The sequence below is a fragment of the Oncorhynchus gorbuscha genome, unplaced genomic scaffold (genome assembly GCF_021184085.1).
Source record: "Oncorhynchus gorbuscha isolate QuinsamMale2020 ecotype Even-year unplaced genomic scaffold, OgorEven_v1.0 Un_scaffold_10244, whole genome shotgun sequence".
NCBI lineage: Eukaryota > Metazoa > Chordata > Actinopteri > Salmoniformes > Salmonidae > Oncorhynchus > Oncorhynchus gorbuscha.
Window position 1 is genome coordinate 1 of NW_025753043.1, and position 7,802 is coordinate 7,802.

Consider the following 7,802-nt stretch of genomic DNA (forward strand, 5'->3'; position numbering starts at 1 on the left):
AGTAGAATAATCTCACTACCTAGTGGAGGTATCTCTATCAGTAGAATAACACTACCTAGTGGAGGTATCTCTATCAGTATATACTATCTGTAGAATAACACTACCTAGTGGAGGTATCTCTATCAGTAGAATAACACTACCTAGTGGAGGTATCTCTATCAGTAGAATAACACTACCTAGTGGAGGTATCTCTATCAGTAGAATAACACTACCTAGTGGAGGTATCTCTATCAGTAGAATAACACTACCTAGTGGAGGTATCTCTATCAGTATATACTATCTGTAGAATAACACTACCTAGTGGAGGTATCTCTATCAGTATATACTATCTGTAGAATAACACTACCTAGTGGAGGTATCTATCAGTATATCAGTAGAATAACACTACCTAGTGGAGGTATCTCTATCAGTAGAATAACACTACCTAGTGGAGGTATCTCTATCAGTATATACTATCTGTAGAATAACACTACCTAGTGGAGGTATCTCTATCAGTAGAATAACACTACCTAGTGGAGGTATCTCTATCTGTAGAATAACACTACCTAGTGGAGGTATCTCTATCAGTAGAATAACACTACCTAGTGGAGGTATCTCTATCAGTAGAATAACACTACCTAGTGGAGGTATCTCTATCTGTAGAATAACACTACCTAGTGGAGGTATCTCTATCTGTAGAATAACACTACCTAGTGGAGGTATCTCTATCAGTAGAATAACACTACCTAGTGGAGGTATCTCTAACATGTTATTTCCTGTCCCAGTCCAACAGTCGTGCTGACTAACATGTTACTTCCTGTCCCAGTCCAACAGTCGTGCTGACTAACATGTTATTTCCTGTCCCAGTCCAACACCCGTCACAAGGTGTTGGTGATGGAGTATTGTCCCTGTGGGAGTCTGTATACGGTGCTGGAGGAGTCTTCTAACGCCTACGGACTCCCTGAGGATGAGTTCCTTATCGTGCTACAGGACGTGGGTAAGGACTGGACATACACACACACACACACACACACACACACACACACACACACACACACACACACACACACACACACACACACACACACACACACACACACACACACACACACACACACACACACACACACACACACACACACACACACACACACACCACACTCACCCATTATCACCTCACCATCAACTGCCCATTATCACCTCACCACCAACTACCCATTATCACCTCACCACCAACTACCCATTATCACCTCATCTCACCATCAACTGCTCATTATCACCTCACCATCAACTGCCCATTACCACCTCACCATCAACTACCCATTATCACCTCACCTCACCATCAACTACCCATTATCACCTCACCATCAACTACCCATTATCACCTCATCATCAACTACCCACTATCACCTCACCATCAACTGCCCATTATCACCTCACCATCAACTGCCCATTATCACCTCACCATCAACTACCCATTATCACCTCATCATCAACTACCCATTATCACCTCACCATCAACTGCCCATTATCACCTCACCATCAACTACCCATTATCACCTCACCATCAACTACCCATTATCACCTCACCTCATCATCAACTACCCATTATCACCTCACCATCAACTACCCATTATCACCTCACCATCAACTGCCCATTATCACCTCACCATCAACTACCCATTATCACCTCACCATCAACTACCCATTATCACCTCACCATCAACTACCCATTATCACCTCATCTCACCATCAACTACCCATTATCACCTCACCATCAACTACCCATTATCACCTCATCTCAACATCAACTGCCCATTATCACCTCACCATCAACTACCCATTATCACCTCACCATCAACTACCCATTATCACCTCACCATCAACTACCCATTATCACCTCACCATCAACTACCCATTATCACATCGCCATCAACTACCCATTATTGCCTCACCATCAACTACCCATTATCACCTCACCATCAACTACCCATTATCACCTCATCCCACCATCAACTACCCATTATCACCTCACCATCAACTACCCATTATCACCTCATCTCACCACCAACTGCTCATTATCACCTCACCATCAACTGCCCATTATCACCTCACCATCAACTACCCATTATCACCTCACCATCAACTACCCATTATCACCTCATCTCAACATCAACTGCCCATTATCACCTCACCATCAACTACCCATTATCACCTCACCATCAACTACCCATTATCACCTCACCATCAACTACCCATTATCACCTCACCATCAACCACCCATTATCACATCACCATCAACTACCCATTATCGCCTCACCATCAACTACCCATTATCACCTCACCATCAACTACCCATTATCACCTCATCCCACCATCAACTACCCATTATCACCTCACCACCAACTACCCATTATCACCTCACCATCAACTACCCATTATCACCTCACCATCAACTACCCATTATCACCTCATCTCAACATCAACTACCCATTATCACCTCATCTCACCATCAACTGCCCATTATCACCTCATCTCACCATCAACTACCCATTATCACCTCACCATCAACTACCCATTATCACCTCACCATCAACTACCCATTATCACCTCACCATCAACTACCCATTATCACCTCACCACCAACTACCCATTATCACCTCACCATCAACTACCCATTATCACCTCATCTCAACATCAACTACCCATTATCACCTCACCATCAACTACCCATTATCACCTCACCATCAACTACCCATTATCACCTCACCATCAACTACCCATTATCACCTCACCATCAACTACCCATTATCACCTCACCATCAACTACCCATTATCACCTCACCATCAACTACCCATTATCACCTCACCATCAACTACCCATTATCATCTCACCATCAACTACCCATTATCACCTCACCTCACCATCAACTACCCATTATCACCTCAACATCAACTACCCATTATCACCTCATCTCACCATCAACTACCCATTATCACCTCATCTCACCATCAACTACCCATTATCACCTCACCATCAACTACCCATTATCACCTCACCACCAACTACCCATTATCACCTCACCATCAACTACCCATTATCACCTCATCTCACCATCAACTACCCATTATCACCTCACCATCAACTACCCATTATCACCTCATCTCACCATCAACTACCCATTATCACCTCACCTCACCATCAACTACCCATTATCACATCACCATCAACTACCCATTATCGCCTCACCATCAACTACCCATTATCACCTCACCATCAACTACCCATTATCACCTCACCATCAACTACCCATTATCACCTAACCATCAACTACCCATTATCACCTCACCATCAACTACCCATTATCACCTCACCATCAACTACCCATTATCACCTCACCATCAACTACCCATTATCACCTCACCATCAACTACCCATTATCACCTCACCATCAACTACCCATTATCACATCACCATCAACTACCCATTATCACCTCACCATCAACTACCCATTATCACCTCACCATCAACTACCCATTATCACCTCACCATCAACTACCCATTATCACCTCATCTCAACATCAACTGATCAAACCTACCTTACCCTACCTACTACCACTCTGATCAAACCTACCTTACCCTACCTACTACCACTCAAACTGACCTTCAAACTACCACTATCAAACCTACCTTACCCTACCTACTACCACTCTGATCAAACCTACCTTACCCTACCTACTACCACTCTGATCAAACCTACCTTACCCTACCTACTACCACTCTGATCAAACCTACCTTACCCTACCTACTACCACTCTGATCAAACCTACCTTACCCTACCTACTACCACTCTGATCAAACCTACCTTACCCTACCTACTACCACTCTGATCAAACCTACCTTACCCTACCTACTACCACTCTGATCAAACCTACCTTACCCTACCTACTACCACTCTGATCAAACCTACCTTACCCTACCTACTACCACTCTGATCAAACCTACCTTACCCTACCTACTACCACTCTGATCAAACCTACCTTACCCTACCTACTACCACTCTGATCAAACCTCTGATCCTGTATGTTAATGTCAGGTTGGTTAATGTGGTAACGCTGCTCTGTGTTGATCTGGTAACGCTGCTCTGTGTGTTGATGTGGTAACGCTGCTCTGTGGGTTGAGGTGGTAATGACTAACGCTGCTCTGTGGGTTGAGGTGGTAATGACTAACGCTGCTCTGTGTGTTGAGGTGGTAATGCTGCTCTGTGTTGAGGTGGTAACGCTGCTCTGTGTGTTGAGGTGGTAATGCTGCTCGGTGTGTTGAGGTGGTAATGACTAACGCTGCTCGGTGTGTTGAGGTGGTAATGACTAATGGTGCTCTGTGGGTTGAGGTGGTAATGACTAACGCTGCTCTGTGTGTTGAGGTGGTAACGCTGCTCTGTGTGTTGAGGTGGTAACGCTGCTCTGTGGGTTGAGGTGGTAATGACTAACGCTGCTCTGTGTATTGAGGTGGTAATGACTAACGCTGCTCTGTGGGTTGAGGTGGTAATGACCATAATGCTGCTCTGTGTGTTGAGGTGGTAATGACTAACGCTGCTCTGTGGGTTGAGGTGGTAATGACTAACGCTGCTCTGTGGGTTGAGGTGGTAATGACCATAATGCTGCTCTGTGTGTTGAGGTGGTAATGACTAACGCTGCTCTGTGGGTTGAGGTGGTAATGACTAACGCTGCTCTGTGGGTTGAGGTGGTAATGACTAACGGTGCTCTGTGTGTTGAGGTGGTAATGACTAACGCTCCTCTGTGGGTTGAGGTGGTAATGACTAACGCTGCTCTGTGTGTTGAGGTGGTAATGACTAACGCTGCTCTGTGTGTTGAGGTGGTAATGCTGCTCTGTGTTGAGGTGGTAACGCTGCTCTGTGTGTTGAGGTGGTAATGACTAACGCTGCTCTGTGTGTTGAGGTGGTAATGACTAACGCTGCTCTGTGGGTTTAGGTGGTAATGACTAACAGTGCTCTGTGGGTTGAGGTGGTAATGCTGCTCTGTGGGTTGAGATGGTAACGCTGCTCTGTGGGTTGAGGTGGCAACGCTGCTCTGTGTGTTGAGGTGGTAATGACTAACGCTGCTCTGTGGGTTGAGGTGGTAATGACTAACAGTGCTCTGTGGGTTGAGGTGGTAATGCTGCTCTGTGGGTTGAGGTGGTAACGCTGCTCTGTGTGTTGAGGTGGTAATGACTAACGCTGCTCTGTGTGTTGAGGTGGTAACGCTGCTCTGTGGGTTGAGGTGGTAATGACTAACGCTGCTCTGTGGGTTGAAGTGGTAACGCTGCTCTGTGGGTTGAGGTGGTAATGACTAACGCTGCTCTGTGTGTTGAAGTGGTAACGCTGCTCTGTGGGTTGAGGTGGTAAGGACTAACAGTGCTCTGTGTGTTGAGGTGGTAATGACTAACGCTGCTCTGTGTGTTGAGGTGGTAATGACCATAATGCTTCTCTGTGGGTTGAGGTGGTAATAACTAACGCTGCTCTGTGGGTTGAGGTGGTAATGACTAACGCTGCTCTGTGTGTTGAGGTGGTAACGCTGATCTGTGGGTTGAGGTGGTAACACTGCTCTGTGGGTTGAGGTGGTAATGAATAACGCTGCTCTGTGGGTTGAGGTGGTAATGACTAACGCTGCTCTGTGGGTTGAGGTGGTAATGACTAACGCTGCTCTGTGTGTTGAGGTGGTAATGACTAACGCTGCTCTGTGGGTTGAGGTGGTAATGACTAACGCTGCTCTGTGGGTTGAGGTGGTAACGCTGCTCTGTGGGTTGAGGTGGTAATGACTAACGGTGCTCTGTGGGTTGAGGTGGTAACGCTGCTCTGTGTGTTGAGGTGGTAATGACTAACGGTGCTCTGTGTGTTGATGTGGTAACGCTGCTCTGTGTGTTGATGTGGTAACGCTGCTCTGTGGGTTGAGGTGGTAATGACTAACGCTGCTCTGTGTGTTGAGGTGGTAATGACTAACGCTGCTCTGTGTGTTGAGGTGGTAACGCTGCTCTGTGGGTTGAGGTGGTAATGACTAATGCTGCTCTGTGTGTTGAGGTGGTAATGACTAACGCTGCTCTGTGGGTTGAGGTGGTAACGCTGCTCTGTGGTAATGTGTAATAACCCTGTCCTGTATATTAACAGTAGCCGGTATGAACCATCTCAGAGAGTACGGCATCGTGCACCGTGACATCAAACCAGGCAACATCATGCGCGTCATCGGCGAGGACGGGAGGTCCGTCTATAAGCTGACAGATTTCGGAGCAGCCAGAGAACTAGATGACGATGAGCAGTTTGTCTCTCTTTACGGCACTGAGGAATATCTGGTGAGTCCTGACCTCCGACCTCTACCGTTTGGACCTCTCACCTACAATAGGACACTTTACTCATCTAAAGGAATAATCTGCTATTAACTTCAGCTCAACATGACGTGTGTGTCTCTCTGTGTGTCTGTGTGTGTGTGTCTCTCTCTGTGTCTCTCTCTGTGTGTCTCTGTGTGTGTGTGTGTCTCTCTGTGTGTCTCTGTGTGTGTGTCTCTCTGTGTCTCTCTCTGTGTCTCTCTCTGTGTCTCTCTCTGTGTCTCTGTGTGTCTCTATGTGTGTGTCTCTCTCTGTGTGTCTCTGTGTCTCTGTGTGTGTCTCTCTCTGTGTTTCTCTGTGTGTGTCTCTCTCTGTGTGTCTCTGTGTTTCTCTGTGTGTTTCTCTCTGTGTCTCTCTCTGTGTCTCTCTCTGTGTCTCTCTCTGTGTCTCTCTCTGTGTCTCTCTCTGTGTCTCTCTCTGTGTCTCTCTCTGTGTTTCTCTCTGTGTTTCTCTGTGTGTCTCCAACAGCACCCTGACATGTATGAGCGTGCAGTGCTGAGGAAAGAGCACCAGAAGAAGTATGGTGCGACGGTTGACCTGTGGAGCATCGGAGTCACCTTCTTCCACGCTGCCACCGGGTCCCTCCCCTTCAGACCCTTCGAAGGACCACGCAGGAACAAGGAAGTCATGTAAGAACTATAACCTGGTGGTCTAGAGGTCTAAGAACTATAACCTGGTGGTCTAGAGGTCTAAGAACTATAACCTGGTGGTCTAAGAACTATAACCTGGTGGTCTAGAGGTCTAAGAACTATAACCTGGTGGTCTAAGAACTATAACCTGGTGGTCTAGAGGTCTAAGAACTATAACCTGGTGGTCTAGAGGTCTAAGACCTATAACCTGGTGGTCTAGAGGTCTAAGAACTATAACCGGGTGGTCTAGAGGTCTAAGAACTATAACCTGGTGGTCTAGAGGTCTAAGACCTATAACCCGGTGGTCTAGAGGTCTAAGACCTATAACCTGGTGGTCTAGAGGTCTAAGTTCCGGTTCCGGTTGGAGCGAGTGGTCGCATCTGCACGTCGCTCCAACGGGTAGTATAACTTTTTCATTATATTTCATTATATCACAACGGTTTGATTTGTCTTATCTTAGCAATTTCTTCTCAGCTAGCTACATAGCCGTCTTTGTATCAAAAGATAATTGCGTAATTATCGTATTTCGCCGTCCTAACGTAGTCTTCACTAGTCTTCACTAGCCAGCTAGCTAACGTCCACTGATTAGCTGCACTGGAGAAACTGTTACACTCAACTGAACGACTTGATTAGTTTAGTGTCAGCTAGCTACATAGCTGTCTTTGCTGTCTTCGTATCATCGTATCATCGTATCCAAGATAATTGTGTTGTTTAGGTTTAGAGTGTGTAGTCTTAGAGTGATTATCTTAATTTACCGAGGTTAGCTAGCCAGCTATTTGTCGTCCTTAACGTAGGTGACTCTGCTAGCTAGCCAA

At 46.2% G+C, this 7,802-nt stretch overlaps 1 pseudogene; it reads left to right on the forward strand.

The window, feature by feature from the left end:
- Positions 1 to 840: 840 nt before the first annotated feature.
- Positions 841 to 7,000, forward strand: LOC124030257 (annotated as a pseudogene).
- The last annotated feature ends 802 nt before the right edge of the window (positions 7,001 to 7,802 follow it).